Raw genomic sequence first — 17,799 nt, forward strand, 5'->3', positions numbered from 1 at the left:
AAAGGGGAGAAGGAAACTTGGTGGTGGAACCCCAAAATACACTAAGTCATTCAAGGAAAGAGATGAGTGAACAAGAAGTGGGACACTGAGAGGACTGAGGAGAGGCGACAGGCATACATTGAGATTCGTCGTAGGGAAAATGTAGAGGTGGCGAAGGCTAAACAGCAGGCATATGACAACATGCACACCAGGTTGGGCACAAAAGAAAGCGAAAAGGATCTCTACAGGTTAGTTAGTCAGAGGGATAGAGATGGGAAGGATGTGCAGCAAGTCAAGGTGTTTAAGGATGGCAATGGAAATATGTTGACTGCTGCCAGTAGTGTGCTAAGTAGATGGAAAGACTACTTTGAGTAATTAATGAATGAAGAAAATGGGAGAGAAGGAAGAGTAGAAGAGGCAAGCACGAATGACCAGGAAATGGCAATGATTAGGAAGGGGGAAGTTAGAACGGCACTGAAAGGGGTGAAAAATGGAATGACAGTTGGTCCTGATGACATACCAGTGGAGGTATGGAAGCAATTTGGAGAGGTGGCTGTGGAGTGTTTGACCAATTTATTTAATCGAAAACTAATGGGAGAGAAGATGCCAGAAGAATGGAGGAAAAGTGTACTAGTTCCCATTTTTTAGAACAAAGGCGATGTTCAGAACTGTGGAAACTACAGAGGAATACAGATGATGAGCCACACAATGAAGTTATGGGAAAGAGTAGTGGAGGCAAGACTCAGGTCAGATGTTGTATATGCAAGCAACAGTATGGTTTCATGCCTAGAAAGAGTACCACTTGTGCTTTGAGAATGCTAATTGAAAAGTACAGAGAAGCTCAGAAGGAGCTACATTGTGTCTTTGTCGACCTAGAGAAAGCCTATGACAGAGTACCAAGAGAGGAACTGTGGTACTCCATGTGCAAGTCCAGTGTGGCAGAGAAATATGTTGGAATAGTGCAGGACATGTATGAGGACAGCAGAACAGCGGTGAGATGTGCCGTAGGTGTGTCAGAAGAATTTAAGGTGGAGGTGGGACTGCATCAGTTATCCGCTTGAGCCCCTTCCTGTTTGCAGTAGTAATGCATTGGCTGACAGATGAGGTTAGACTGGATTTCCCTTGGACCATCATGTTCGTAGATGATATTGTGATCTGCAATGTAAGCAGGGACCAGGTGTAGGAACAATTAGAAAGATGGAGACACGCACTGGAAAGGAGAGGAATGAAGATTAGCCGAAGTAAAACAGAATATACGTGCATGAATGAGAGAGGTGGTGGGGGAAGAGTGAAGCTCCAGGGAGAAGAGATAGCAAGGGTGGCCAACTTCAAATACTTGGGGTCAACAATACAGAGCAATGGAGAGTGTGGCAAGGAAGTGAAGAAACGGGTCCAAGCGGGGTCGAACAGTTGGCAGAAGGTGTCTGGTGTTCTATGTGACAGAAGAGTCTCTGCTAGGATGAAGGGCAGTCTATAAAACAGTGATGAACCTGGCCATGATCTACGGATTTTAGGCGGTGGCACTGAAGAAACAACAGGAATCAGAATCAGAACATGAGGTAGCATAAATGAAGATGTGGAGGTTCTCGCTCGGAGAGAACAGGTTGGATAGGATTTGAAATGTGCTCATTAGAGGGACAGCCAAAGTTGGATGTTTTGGAGAGAGAGAAGACTTCGATCATTTGGACATGTCCAGAGCCGAGAGAGGAGTATATTGGTAGAAGGGTGTTGAGGATGGAGCTGCCAGGCAAAAGAGCAAGAGGGACACCAAAGAAAAGGTTGATGGATGTGGTGAGGGAGGACATGAAGACTCTGGGTGATGGAAAAAGACATAACCTAATCGGGACAAGCCAAAAGGAAAAGAAGATTTTCAAATTAATAAAAAAAGAAGACAGCTGGACAAACAATAGCACCTAATCTATTAATCATGTTGGACATATTTTGACTCTACTGTTTGTGTTAAATGACAAGTATCCTTTTACATTCTCAATAATCAAGCACAAAGCTGGAGGCATGTTGATTTTCAAGTTGGAGTAAAGTATGCTGCCTGACCCCAATGGTTTCCATGTCAGGAATCAGGATATACAATACCTTTGTCATCATCGCTTTGTAGTTCACCAGTAACAAATATATGTTCCATCACTGTCAATTAATTTGTGTGATGTTCTTTTATGCCCGTCATCCCAAAAGCAGCAGTACCTTTCTTAGTGTTGTCTCTGCATATTCATTGGAGGAAGCATAGTCATGTAATTTAATCATTAGAATTTTCTTTCATCAACCCCTAAAAACTGCACACTTCCTCAAATTTCTTCTTTTCAGAGTTAAGTCGGGTGTTTGACGGCAGCAGCATGGCCATGTGGCACTTCCTCGTGCACGCTGCTGCACTTCGTTCTGCTATGATTACGTTGTGGTTTTAAGCCTTGTTTTTCATATCACTTGTTGCCAGATCATTGTGTGTATATGCATGTGTGTTCATGAGAGTTAGCTGGCACAAGTGCCTTGTCCCATCTCATAGCGTAACTGACCCATATAAAGTCAAGTCATGTTTTCATGTTTCGCCATGTCCGATTTTTTTACATTGTTTCTTGTTTGTTGGACCAAGTCTTTTGCCTTGTGATTTTTTTTGTACTGTTGCCCAGTTGGACTGCCTTCCCGTGTATGACCTCCACCTGGCAATACTCATCGTCCCTCCAAGCTATGTAATTGTCGCTTTCTTTATCAATTTTGAAGCATAATTAAACGTCATTTAGGTCCATTTATGAAAGCAGACACTGTTCCGGGGTCGCCATTGTCTTTGCTTTTTTTCCTTCTTATGGAAAGTAAAGTAGAAATGGCAAGCGGAAATGACCCAAAGATGCGAGTATCATTTTTTTTGGGCGTCATGAACCCCGCGGCCGATGTGGTGATACTGTAATGTTTTTTCCGCAAGTGGGTATGAGTTTAACACTACAACAAAAACTTTTTTAATCCCCAACAATACACTCAGGTTTGGGTATGCACAGAGTCTTCACATATATAGAAGAAGGAGACTTTACATTTAACGGGCAAAGAAGAAGAAGAATGTCTGTCAATTGGCCATAGAAATAGAAATATAAAAATCAACTACAATTGGCCAGAGCAGAAGACAGCCCGCTGAAGGGAGGAGGCTGCATGACATTCACATCTGCAAAATATTTCCAGTAATCCCTCGTTTTGCATGGTTAATGGGGACCAGAACTCCCCCATGAAATGTGAAAAACTCCGAAGGAGGACTCCCTTCACACACCTCAGGATGTATGTGTATCATCATGCAAACTCCACACACAGTGGTCTGGGTACCATAATGACAAGGGTCGTGGGACAGCTTGAGCCTTTCCCAGCTATCGTTTGGCAGGAGGCAGGGTATATCCTGAAATGGACACCCACAATCCCGGAAAAGTGCCCGGAGAAAACCCACTCAACCAAAGGGAGAACATGCCAACTCCACACAGGCACGGCACCAGTTGTCCCACGCATACTTATATATATGTGTCCATCCATCCATTTTCTTCCCCGCTTATCCTCATGAGGGTCGCGGGAGTGCTGGAGCCTATCCCGGCTGTCAACGGGCAGGAGGCAGGGTGCACGCTTTACTGGTTGCCAGCCAATCGCAGGGCACATCGAGACAAACATCCGCCCTCACAATCACACATAGGGACAATTTAGAGTGTCGAATTACAGTTGCATGTTTTTGGGTTTTGGTTGTGGGAGGAAACTGGAGTGTCCGGAGAAAACCCATCTCAGAACATGCAAACTCCACACAGATGATTCCGGGATTGAACCCGGGACCACAGAAGTGTGAGGCAAATCTCAGATGAACGCATATATATGTTTGGCACAATTTTTACGCCGGATGCCCTTCCTGACACAACCCTTCTCAGGGAGTGGAGGCCCCAGTGGGATACGAACCCACAACCAAACCAGTGCTCTAACCACTGAGCTACGGGGCCCCTCATATGCATACACACTCAGATTGGATATAGCCAATGAATAACTAATTATGATGACTTGATATAAAGAACACATCTTTATTTTGCGATTAAATGCTGACAGCTTTTCCTAGGCCCAAAGGGACTAATTCGAGCCAGTCATCTGCACCTAGAATGTCACCATGAAATGACGTTTCTGTGGTGGTTGAGAACGGTGTATAAAAGATGGGCAATCAGACCTGGGCTTGTGAACAAAATTGACTTATGGATATAAGCAAAGCAAACCAAATTTATTTGTATAGCGCATTTCATACACAATGTAACTCAATATGCTTTACATGATTAAAGGCATTTGAAAACAAAATAAAACATTTAAAACGGCATAAAACAGTAAAAATTACAAACAAAATATTTTAAAAAAGACAAAACCCCATACAGTGCAAGTAATATGATCAAATAGTGGATATATTCTAAAAAGCATGAGAAAAAAAGAAGCATTTTCAATGTGGGTTTAAAAACATTCACACTTGGGGCTGACATCACCTCTGTTGGCAATTTATTCCATTTGTGTGCACCATAAAAGCTAAATGCTGCTTCACCATGTTTGCTTTGGACTCTGGACTCCTCTATTTGACCTGAGTCAGTTGACCTCAGAGATTTACTGGGTTTGTATTGCGTAAGCATTTCTTTCATGTATTCAGGACCCAAATCATTTTGTGATTCATAAACCAGTAGCAGAACTGTAAAATCTATTCTAAAAAGTCAGTGCCAGGACTTTAGGTCTGGAGTTATATGCTCTGAGTGCTTTGTTTTGGTCAGAACGCGAGCTGAAGCATTCTGATTGAGCTGCAGCTGTTTAATCTTTTTTTTTTTTTGTTTTGTTTTTTTTTTGTTTTTTTTTTTTGGGGAGTCCAGTCAGAAGACCATTACAGTAGTCAGGTCTACTTGAGATAAAAGCATGGATGAGATTTTCCTGGTCTGCTTGACACATTCAAGATTTCACTCTAGATATGTTCTTCAGATGGTAAAAGGCAGTTTTTATGATTGATTTGATATGATTGTTGAAAGTCAGGTCGTAATCAATCAGAACACCAAGGTTTCGGGCTTGGTCTTTGGTTTTTAAAGATAGAGAGTCCAGGTGTTTACTAACAGCAATTCCCTTTTCTTTATTGCCAATAATATTTGTCTGTTTTGTTGTGATTTAGTTGAAGAAAATTTCGGCACATCCGGTTATTTATCTGATTTAGACAGTGGCACAATACCTCAATTGAACTCTAGTCATCTGGAGACACTGCTAAATAGAACTGTGTGTCATCTGCATAGCTATGGTAGTCAAAATTAAATTTGACCCAAGGGTAGCATATACAGGCTGAACAGGAGGGGTCCAAGAACTGACCCTTGAGGTACTCCATAGGTCATTTCCAATCGCTGAGACCAAGCATCTCCAATGGTCACAAAGTAGCTCCTTTCCTCCAGGTAGGACCTAAACCATTTGACGACCGTTCCGTTTAGTCCTACCCACGTTTCCAAACTGTTTATCAGTATATTGTGATCTACCATATCAAAAGCCGCACTGAGATCAAACAAGACCAAAATTGACATTTTCCCTGAGGCGTATTCCACCTTATATCATTTAGCACTTTGATAACACATTCTGTACTGTGATGAGTTTGAAAACCTGATTGAAATTTGTCAAAAAAGTCCATTTAAATTCAAGAAATTGCTGAGTTGATTAAAAATAACTTTCTCAAGAATCTTGGCTATGAACGGGAGATTTGAGATGGGTCTATAGCTTTCTAACATGGAATCATCCAGTGCTCTGTTTTTTAGAATAGGCTTAACAGCACCTACTTTAAGAGCTTTGGGAAACTCGCCACACTAAAGTGAGCAATTGATTATTTGCTGCAAATCAGGTAGCACTAACTTCACAATAGTTTTGAAAAAGTTAGAAGGTATTGAGTCGAGACAGCCCGTTGATGGTTTCAACTGCTGAACAGTTTTCTATTTGACCTAATGGATTGTATTTTTTTCACTAAAATAACAGGCAAACTCATGGCATTTGCCTGCTGTAACAATTTCTGATTCAGGCGGGGGGGTTTTAAGCTTGTCAACCACAGCAAATAGAGCACGAGTATTGTTGAGGTTCTTGCTAATGATTTCAGAAAAGTGTTGCTGTCTAGCTCTAACTCTTGGTTAAAATTACAAAGATACTGTCTGTAGAAATCATAGTCAGTTTGCAGTTTAGTTTTTCTCCACTTGCGTTCTGCTTTACTACAGTCCGATTTAGATCGGTTGACCATCATTGTGCTCCTCCACGGTGTTCTAGGTCGCCTCAGGATGGTCTTAGTTTTAACAGGAGCGACAGCATTCATGGCGTTTTTGATTTTCTTGGTGAAATTGTCCAAAAGTCCAACTGTCTCAGCATTCAAAGTCTGTGGCACAGCCACAGTCTCCATAAACTTTATGGCAGTATTCTCATTTATGTACCTTTTCCTAATTGAGATTGAGGTTGTCTGAACTTTTGGAGGAAACTGTAATTAAAAAAAAATACTCAAAAATGGTTATCGATAGAATTTCAACATCCTGAGAGATGACCAGGTCTAAGATGCGACCTTAGGTGTGAGTTGGACTCTAAATATGTTGGGAGAGGTCAAATGTGTCTAGTATTGCAGAAATTTCTTTGGATGTTTTTCCCATGTTATTGTCAACATGAATGTTAAAGTCCTCTGTTATAACAGAATAGATGTACTCAGTACAAATAACTGACAGCAGTTCTGAAAAATACTCCATAAATTTTCCATTGTATCTTGGAGGTCTATAAATGATTAAAATGATAACCTTTGGGTCACCCTGAAATAAAAAACACAGATATTCAAAAGAGCTAAAATCACCCAGTATATTTTCTTTACATTGAAATAATGATCTAAAAATACCACCTTTTTTCCCTGACACTTGTTCATAAAATTAGAATCTGATGGTGTTGCCTCATTTAAAATGGTATTACAGCTACTTTCTGCTTTCTTTCCTGGATACCGTACTTACCCATCACTTCTTCATCTCCCCCTGTTTCCTTTACTTTGTCCACCTTAATCTGAACGAATCACAATTCTCTCTGTGTATGGATGCTCAGAATTGCTTCATCTAGTTCCTTCCAGAATTTCTCTTTCTACTCTAAGCCACTTCCTAATGCAGCCCTATGGGGGCACAAACCAGTGCAATCTCTAGGCCGGTCCCAAGCCCGGATAAATGCAGAGGGTTGCGTCAGGAAGGGCATCCGGCGTAAAAACTGTGCCAAACAAATATGAGCGTTCATCTAAAGAATCCCATACCGGATCGGTCGTGGCCCGGGTTAACAACGCCCGCCCCCGGCACTGCTAACCTACAGGGCGTCGGTGGAAATTCAGCTACTGTGGGTCGAAGACAAAGAAGAGGAGGAAACCGGATCCAGCGTCAGAAGAAAAAGAGGAATGCACAGAGCCTACAACTGAGTGTAGGGACTTTGAATGTTGGGACTATGACAGGAAAAGCACAGGAGTTGGTTGACATGATGATTAGGAGAAAGGTTGATATTCTGTGCATCCAAGAGAGCAGGTGGAAAGGTAGTAAGGCTAGAAGTTTGGGAGCAGGGTTTAAATTATTCTACCACGGAGTAGATGGGAAGAGAAATGGAGTAGGGGTTATTTTAAAGGAAGAGCTGGCTAAGAATGTCTTGGAGGTAAAAAGAGTATCAGATCGAGTGATGAGACTAAAATTTGAAATTGAGGGTGTTATGTATAATGTGGTTAGCGGCTATGCACCACAGGTAGGATGTGACCTAGAGTTGAAAGAGAAATTCTGGAAGGAACTAGATGAAGTAGTTCTGAGCATCCCAGACAGCGAGAGAGTTGTGATTGGTGCAGATTGTAATGGACATATTGGTAAAGGAAACAGGGGCGATGAAGAAGTGATGGGTAAGTACGGCATCCAGGAGAGGAACTTTGAAGGGCAGATGGTGGTGGACTTTGCAAAAAGGATGGAGATGGCTGTAGTGAACACTTATTTCCAGAAGAGGGAGGAACATATAGTGACCTACAAGAGCGGAGGTAGAACCACGCAGGTAGATTATATTTTGTGCAGACGATGTAATCTGAAGGAGGTTACTGACTGTAAAGTAGTGGTAGGGGAGAGGGTAGCTCGACAGCATAGAATGGTAGTATGTAGGATGATTCTGGTGGTGGGTAGGAAGATTAAGAAGACAAAGGTAGAGCAGAGAACCATGTGGTGGAAGCTGAGAAAGGAGAATGTCGTGCGGCCTTCCGGAAAGAGGTGAGACAGGCTCTCGATGGACAACCGAAGCTCCCGGAAGACTGGACGACGACAGCCAATGTGATCAGAGAGACAGGCAGGAGAGTACTTGGTGTGTCATCTGGTAGGAAAGGGGAGAAGGAGACTTGGTGGTGGAACCCCAAAATACAGGGAGTCATACAAGGAAAGAGATTAGCGAAGAAGAAGTGGGATACTGAGAGGACTGAGGAGAGGCGAAAGGAGTACATCGAGATGCGACGTAGGGCAAAGGCTAAACAAGAGGCATATGAAGACATGTACACCAGGTTGGACACGAAAGAAGGAGAAAAGGATCTCTACAGGTTGGCCAGACAGAGGGATAGAGATGGGAAGGATGTGCAGCAGGTAAGGGTGATTAAGGATAGAGATGGAAATGTGTTGACTGGTGCCGGTAGTGTACTAAATAGATGGAAAGAATACTTTGAGAAGTTGATGAATGAAGAAAATGAGAGAGAAGGAAGAGTTGAAGAGGCAAGAGTGAAGGACCAGGAAGTGGAAATGATTACTAAGGGGGAAGACAGAAAGGCACTACAAAGGATGAAAAATGGAAAGGCAGTTGGTCCTGATGACATACCGGTAGAGGTATGGAAGCAATTTGGAGAGATGGCTGTGGAGTTTTTGACCAACTTATTCAACAGAATACTAGCGGGCGAAAAGATGCCTGAAGAATGGAGGAAAAGTGTTCTAGTTCCCATTTTTAAGAACAAAGGGGATGTTCAGAGGTGTGGGAACTATAGAGGAATAAAGTTGATGAGCCACACAATGAAGTTATGGGAAAGAGTAGTGGAGGCTAGACTCAGGACAGAAGTAAGTATCTGCGAGCAACAGTATGGTTTCATGCCTAGAAGAGTACCACAGATGCATTATTTGCCTTGAGGATGCTCGTGGAAAAGTACAGAGAAGGTCAGAAGGAGCTACATTGTGTCTTTGTGGATCTAGAGAAAGCCTATGACAGAGTACCAAGAGAGGAACTGTGGTACTGCATGCGTAAGTCTGGTGTGGCAGAGAAGTATGTTAAAATAGTACAGGACATGTATGATGGCAGCAGAACAATGGTGAGGTGTGCCTTAGGTGTGACAGAGGAATTTAAGGTGGAGGTGGGACTGCATCAGGGATCAGCTCTGAGCCCCTTCCTGTTTGCAGTGGTAATGGATAGGCTGACAGATGAGGTTAGACTGGAATCCCCTTGGACCATGATGTTCGCAGATGATATTGTCATATGCAGTGAAAGCAGGGAGCACGCAGAGGAACAATTGGAAGATGGAGACATGCACTGGAAAGGAGAGGAATGAAGATTAGCCGAAGTAAAACAGAATATATGTGCGTGAATGAGAAAAGTAGAGGGGGAAGAGTGAGGCTACAGGGAGAAGAGATAGCGAGGGTGGACGACTTCAAATACTTGGGGTCAACAATACAGAGCAATGGAGAGTGTGGTCAGGAAGTGAAGAAACGGGTCCAAGCAGGTTGGAACAGCTGGCGAAAGGTGTCTGGTGTGTTATGTGACAGAAGAGTGTCTGCTAGGATGAAGGGCAAAGTTTACAAAACAGTGGTGAGGCCGGCCATGATGTACGGATTAGAGACGGTGGCACTGAAGAAACAACAGGAAGCTGAACTGGAGGTGGCAGAAATGAAGATGTTGAGGTTCTCGCTCGGAGTGACCAGGTTGGATAGGATTAGAAATGAGCTCATTAGAGGGACAGCCAAAGCTGGATGTTTTGGAGACAAGATTCGAGAGAGCAGACTTCGATGGTTTGGACATGTTCAGAGGCGAGAGAGTGAGTATATTGGTAGAAGGATGCTGAGGATGGAGCTATGAATATGCATTATATGTATAGGTGTGCTCAAAAACTTGTCACACCTGGGGTGCCATTATTTCAAGCCATGACTGTATATAAAGACATCCTTTTGACACATTGAGACGGTTGACAATCTTTTTTTATCTTTTAAACAGCTGCTACTTGGCTGCTCGTCAATGTCACCGTTCCGACCCCCCGATCGTCTTAAATGTGTTGCTAAGTTCAGTTGGGTGCTCCTGTATGTACTCGTTCCAAAATATTGCTCGCAATTAGGAATAAAATTTACTGCACCGTGTTTGTCAATTGCAACGTCACCTCTGGAAGCCCTCTAGTAGTACATGGAGTAACGACACCCCAATCTCTTTAGCTATGTTCGGGGAGAGCTTAATAGCCATCATAAAAATCCATCCATCAATACCGTCCTCGCTTCAGTCCTCGACTGCTTGTAGTCTGGAACTCCTCAGTAAATTGTCGTAATGGTCGGAATCTCCTCCCTAGAGCTGTCTAACCCAACCTCTCTGAAATTGTTCATAAGTTCAACATCTACTCATATAAACAAACGCTTGAGAGGGGGGAACTGTTATTCAACTGCTTTATTTCTCTACCAAGAACTGTTCCAATTTGGTCATCTTCTATTTTTCCTTAATATAGCATTTTCTGCAATTGCCCAAAATGGAAAAAAAATCAAATACTAAACCAGCAGAGCAGATCCGTGGTTGATTCATCCCTTCGGCTTTGTACAGGGAGCATACAATCACAGTTTCTAATTTAAAATATTAATTCTACCTTGCGGTACCCCTTTTTCAGCGCTATGGAAAAACGTATTTTTCCAGGATTTACTGTTCCTCAAAGCAATTATTTTAAATTACTCAAGGTCTGTTAGTCCCTCCTGTCCATCTAGAGCCTGTCTCACCTCTTTTCAAAAGGCCGCACAACATTCGTCCTTTCTCACCTTCCACCATCTGATTCTCTTCTCTTCCTTTGTCTTCTTAATCTTCCTCCCCACCACCAGAGTCATCCTACACACCACGATCCTATGTTGTTGAACAACACACTCCCCTCCCACTACTTTACAGTCAATAACGTTCTTCAGATTGCATCGTCTGCACAAAATATAATCCACCTGCGTGCTTCTACCTCCTCTCTTGTAGGTCACCATATGTTACTGCCTCTTCTGGAAAAAGGTGTCCACTAATTCCATTTCCATCCTTTTTGCAGAGTCCACCACCATCTGTCCCTCAAAATTCTTTTCCTGGATTCCGTACTTACCCATCACTTCTTCATTGCCCCTGTTTACGTCACCGTATCCACTTCAATCTGCACTAATCACAATTATCTGTGTATGGGATGCTCAGAATTACATCAAGTTCATTCCAGAATTTCTCTTTCAACTCTAGACCACATCCTAACTGTGGGGTATTGCCGCTTATCACATTATACATCACACCCTCAATTTCAAGTTTCAACCTCACCACTCCATCTGATAATCTTTTTACCTCCACGATATTCTTAGCCAGCTTTTCCTTTAAAATAACCTCTTCTCAATTTCTCTTCCTATCTACTCCATGATAAAATCATTTAAACCCTTTCCCTAAACGTCTAGCCTTACTACATTTCTACTTGCTCTCTTGGATGGACAAACATAGCCACCTTTCTCCTAATCATCATGTCAACCAACTCCCAAGCTTTTCCTGTCATAGTACCATACCATCGCACCATAGTACCAGGGAACACTGCATTCTATGTAAAATCTTGTGCCAATTCACTGAAACATATGAATATGCAGTATATGTGTAGCTGTGCTCAAAAACTTGTCACACCTGGGGTGCCATTATTTCAAGCCATGACTTTTGGGCGCCACGAGCCAGACCCTGATATCCCTAGTTTTCGATAAATACCTCAATGCCATTTAGTATCTAAATATTCTGAGTCAGCTCTCCTTTTAAAGTGTTAAAGGTCCCCATTGCTCCTCTGCGTTGGGTGATAGGAACTTTGCTTAGGAGGAAATAGTGAGAAATTCAGAGGTTCTCAGAGCCATTTTGGAGCACAGACCCTGCTACAGTTCTCATAATTACTTAGTTACCGCAGGATATTAAATCAAATATAAACCACACTCTTTTAAGGCTGGTTCCTCACATTATGCCGTTTGCACTTGGAATAACCTAGGTATAATTTGACAGTCTCGAATTATATTATCTAGATGAAAATATATGTTCTACTGTTCCATAAAATGCATATCCTGTTCGATATTTTTACCAAAAATATGTGTTTATGAATTAAAGTCCGCGAACTTTGACCTACTTTCTCTTACCTGTAAAACAACTAATTTCGTGGGCGGACCTCTAACATCACAAATTCTGGGATGGGTTATTTTGGAACGACGATAAGATGGGAGTCTTTTGTATTTACGCCGAAGAAAAACCAATTAATTTCAAGAATTCCTCAATGATTGAAGGCTAAAACCAATCCGTAAAAATGATTTAGGTTATTTTGGAATGACGATAAGATGAGTCTTTTGTATTTACGCCGAAGAAAAACCAATTAATTTCAAGAATTCCTCAATGATTGAAGGCTAAAACCAATCTGTAAAAATTATTATTATTATTATTATATTATTACTTATTTGTGAAAATATACCAATGTAGACTACGCTATCGGCTTCTGTGTGTTTTGGTGCAATAATGAACATTTTACACGCAAAGTAGTTGTGGCGATTGTCATGTACTAAATCACTAAATACACGGCAATTGCATAATTTCAAAACAAGAGCGAAAACTTCGTATATACATTCAGGATATCGAAGCCTTTACTATTTCTCAGTTTATGACTAACTAAACAAGAACTTCACAAATGCTTCCCAGTCTATATTTCCAACACGAGGCATATCCTTCACGATGCGTCTGACTACTGTGTCAGCATCTTCATCGCCAGCTAATTCATCTGTATTCAAACGTGTGTGCTTTCTAACTGGCTCAAATTGATAACCTTTAACACCTTCATAAAGCTAGTATTCTTCGCCTTCTTCGTGGGACCCTTCACAATAATATTCATCATTAATTCATATCATCGCTCGAATTAACGGAAAATTCATCGGCATTCTTAGTCTATTCCTACAGGATCCATGTTGTTGTCACAACGTCCTACGTCATGCCCCTGATCGGCTTTCTCCACCACGTTTCCATGCTTTTCCAGCAATGTGCGATCATTTGTTGCAGATAATCGAAAAATAAAAATATTTCCTTCATAATGGATTTAAGATTCATATTCAGCATAAAAACTGTATGATATTAGAAAAAAGGTGCATTGCGGTCCTTCCATTCCCTTTAAGCACGGGATTTCCAATCGTTAATCTAACAGACGTGTTTTCTCACAGGTATGTTTGTCTTGACCTTGTTGATCAAATAATCTCGCTATCAGTTTAACTTTGTTGTTAATATTTACTGTATACTTCAATCGATACAATTTTAGAATACAGTGGTACCTTGGTTTTCGAATGTCATGGTTTTCGTACAAATCGGTTGTCGAACAAAAATTTCAAGGTTTTTTTTTTTGCTTTGGTTTTTGAATGAAAATTGGTATTCGAACACACAGACCAGCTGATCCACGACGATTTGTTATTGTGCTTTCCAATGCACCCCCGAAAAAAATGGAAAAGACATAACTCGCTCGACTGCGCTAGCGCGCAGCGCAACCACTTGACTCACACACTCCTTTTGCTCGCGGACATTTCCCAATACTGTAGTGACTTTTTTTTTTCAAATTGAACATTAACCCCCGATCATGGCTCCAAAGAAGGCAAGTGGAACTGCTGGTGCTGAAAAAAGGAAAGTGGTGCGTAAAACTGTCGACTTCAAGAAGGATTTGATCGCCAAGCACGAAATCTGGTCTGCGTGTTTCTGAGTTGTCGAAGAAGTATGGCATGGCGAAAACGATGATCAGCACCCTTCTGAAACACAAGGATGCCCTCAAAACAAGTGATTTTGCTAAAAGACCAACTGTGTTGACCAAGCAGAGGCCACAGATCTTGGAGGAAGTCGAAAAGTTGCATCTTATTTTCGTGAACGAGCAGACGTTAGCTGGGGATAGTGTTGACGAGGAAGGGAGGAGATGTCGTCTGATGATGCTGAAGGCAGGAAGGATGTCTCAAGTGCCGATTTTAAAGCTATCTGCGCTAAATGGAATGACATCCATAATTTTGTAGAACTTCATCACCTGAATAAAGCTGAATGTTGCAGTTAATTTTTTTCACATGGTATGTACTAATAGAAACAAACGAGTCCACTTGAGGGCGCTTCTGCCCCGTACGTCACTTCCTTCTTCTTCTCAAAAACAAATCCCTTGAGAGGATTTTCATGGCGGGAGTTTCAAAAAGCCATATACGTCAAAATTATGTTTTGTGGTGAAAAAAGGCAATACGCCAAGAAAAACAGGCGGGGATATAACTGCTAATAATAATTATAATAATAAATGAAAAATTTAATCTAATTTAGTTATCTTTGGTTATCACTGTTATTTTGTGTAGTTAAAAAGAATAAAAGTTTGTTGACATTTTCCTTGTACGTTTGGTAAAACTATTGTTCTTAAAGGGAATGCATGATTTTTAGTATGTTTTTAATGAAAAAACAGCAGCCGGTATGGACCCATGCCTTTTTTCACCACAAAACATAATTTTGACGTATATGACTCCCGCCATGAAAATCCTCTCAAGGGATTTGTTTTCGAGAAGAAGCACTAAGTGACGTACGGAATCCCCGTGTATGCTGTGACAACTTGCAATGTGTTATGGACATGATGGCTTGAAAAAACACCCAGATTCACCCTCATTATCCAAGATTTTGACAGCTAAACCTAACCACAAACTATTGCCCGCGAAGGCAAATCAACTTCCATGAGTCTTGTTAATCTACCAAAATTTCATATTGTCATATCCATGAAACCGTTGAGCTACTACAAGCTTTTGCGTCACCAAACGTGAACAATTGTAGGACAACTTATTTCCCTTGAGTTCTGATTTCAAAACGAGTTCATAAATTTTGTGTGTAGATATGATTAGGTGTTAAGATTTTGTTTTTAATATTTCACAGTCATAACGGCCCTCTTTGAGAAACCATAACTGCAATTTGACCTGCGGCAAAAAATTACTTTGACGACCCTGCTGTAGACTGTCGCATAATATGTCACTTTAAACTGCTCCCTTCGTACAATTTTCCTTGCACTGGTCTATAACGGTGAACCTCGAAAGGGAAGTGTATTCTGTATAAGCTTAACGTAATGTGGGTGTTGACTCACTCTTAACTGCTCTGAATGCTAGAAGAGTGCATATTACACAACTGTGACTCTTTTAAGCAATACAGTAATCCCTCATTTTTCGCGGTTATTTGGGACCAGAACCACCCCTGAAAAGTGGAAAAACTGCAAAGTAGCGGGAGAAGTGTATATTTATGGGGGTACCAGAACATTTAAAATATGTAAACAGTATTTGTACTTTCCATATTTGAGACAAAGAAAGGCATTTAGTTAATTATTACAAAACCTTATATAATATATACAATATTATAAATTTATAATATAAATTATAAGACACTAACTGGATTGTATTATAGTATTAGTATAGTTACCATTCATCACTTCTTCTGCTGGAGCCGGTGTGTGGGTACCACAATGTTTAATCAAATGCACAGCATTTATACTTTTGCGTACTTGAGATAAAAATTGAAACAGTACACGTGTCCAGTTAAACAATAACATCCATCCATCAATTTTCTTAGCTGCTTATCCTCACAAGGGTCACAGGAGTGCTGTAGCCTATCCCAGCTGTCATCGGGTAGGAGGCAGGGTACACCCAGAACTGGTTGCCAGCCAATCGCAAAGCACATGGAGACGGACAACAGTCGCACTCACAGTCACACCTAGGGGCAATTTAGAGTGTCCAATTAATGTTGCATGTTTTTGGGAGGTGGGAGGAGACCAGAATGCCCAGAAAAAACCCTCACAGGCACGGGGCCACGATTAAACCCTGGACCTCAGAACTGTGACGCCAACGCTTTACAGCTGCTTCGCCGTGTCGCCTTAAACAATAACAGTAAAATATTTGTTATTGCAGTAAAGAAAGTCACAAACAAAGCAAACACTTTGTCTTCTCATGTAGCGCACCGAATGTCCCCGACGCACTGTTGTGACGTCACTTCCGGCGTGCCACTGTTACACCACTTCCATTTCGCTGATGTGACTTTATTCCAGTTTCGTGTTGGGGTGGCCCCTCCTCCGACAACTTTTCCTCGCAAGGAGAACGCGGACTGTATCTCTCTCACCATCACCAGCCCATTCTGGCCGCATCTCCACGAATCCTCTTTATTTCCATAGGGTGGTCTGAAACATGGCAAACACAGCAAATGTGATAAATAAAGTAACTGTGAGTCGACAAGCAACCGTAAAAGAAAGCAAACGCGAGTCAATGTAAGCATATTAAGCGTAGCAAAAGAGCAATAAAAGCAAAGCAAATATGAGCTAACTTTATGGACAATTAATCAATTTAATCCAACACGCTGTACAGGGGCATAACCCCATCAACTTCTTCTTTTCCTTTCGGCTTGTCCCATTAGGGGTCACCACAGCGTGTCATCTCAGTTGAACGCATTTTTTTTGCGCAGTTTTACGCCGGATACCCTTCCTGACGCAACCCCTCTGCATTTTAGCTGGGGAGAAAAGCTTATAGCACCTTGTATTCCCAGGCGTTCTCCCATCCAAGTATTAACCAGGGCCAAACCGCTTGGCTTCCGAGATCTGACGAGATCGGGCGTTCTCAGGGTAGCATGGCCATAAGCACATAACCCCATCAACACAATTGCTAAACTCGACAGCTCATACCATATTGTCACACACTTGAAATTTTTCAAAATTTTTCACCTTTGCTTGCCAAAAAGCCTCATCCTCGAGCGGGTGAATCCCTCATTGTAGCTTGAGGTTCGTCATCACACATTTCGCTTCTTTATTAAAAGTTATTGAAGCAGTTTTACAGATGTTTATCACAATTCTTTCTGTAGCACACTGCTGGTTCATTTACGCCATAATGGCGACACAAAAGCACAACTTCTGCCGTCTTTGATCATATCCAAAAGTTTTAATTTTTCGCCAAACCATCAGCTTCCTCTTCCTCATTGTCACCAGGCTGTCTTTCTGCAATCTGTCTACCACCAAGTGAACAGTTCCATTTGTAATGTAAGCCGATCTGGCTTTTTTTGGGGGGGAGGAAGCATTGACGCCACAATAGGTGAAGTGCGAAGTAGAGAGGGATTACTGTCATTCCTATTAATTGAAAGTCTATTGTTCTTCGTTCTTGTTTGTTTGTTTGTTTGTTTATCATCTCAGTACTTATCATGAACGTCGTACCAGGGCAGCACTCACTGCCGGAGACAAATTCCTTCAGCATCGCATCACCGGTCTTTGCAGAGTATATTGTTCTGTTGCCCTCATCAAGCTGTGATCTCCATCGTTCACTGGAGCAGAGTGTGAAGCAGCTGTGATGAGAATCAGCACCTCCAAATCTGAGACCATGGTACTCAGTCGGAAAAGGGTGGCGTGCCTTCTCCAGGTCCGGGAAGACATTTTGCCCCAAGTGGAGCAGTTACAGTATCTTGGTGTCTTGCTCACGAGTGAGGGAAAAATGGAGCGGGAGATCAACAGGCAGATTGGTGCAGAATCTACAGAAATGCAGACTTTGTATCGGTCCATTGCCGTCAAGAGGGAGCTCAGTC

General features: G+C 41.8%; 1 protein-coding gene and 1 pseudogene across 5 annotated transcripts in view; one reads left to right on the forward strand and one right to left on the reverse strand.

Moving 5' to 3' along the window:
- The window catches only part of zc3h3 (zinc finger CCCH-type containing 3), a 118,551-nt gene that overhangs the window by 33,340 nt on the left and 67,412 nt on the right, over positions 1-17,799 (forward strand). The window lies entirely within an intron of this gene.
- LOC133504193 (5S ribosomal RNA) lies at positions 16,752-16,869 on the reverse strand (annotated as a pseudogene).

The sequence above is a fragment of the Syngnathoides biaculeatus genome, chromosome 7 (assembly GCF_019802595.1).
Source record: "Syngnathoides biaculeatus isolate LvHL_M chromosome 7, ASM1980259v1, whole genome shotgun sequence".
NCBI classification, from domain to species: domain Eukaryota; kingdom Metazoa; phylum Chordata; class Actinopteri; order Syngnathiformes; family Syngnathidae; genus Syngnathoides; species Syngnathoides biaculeatus.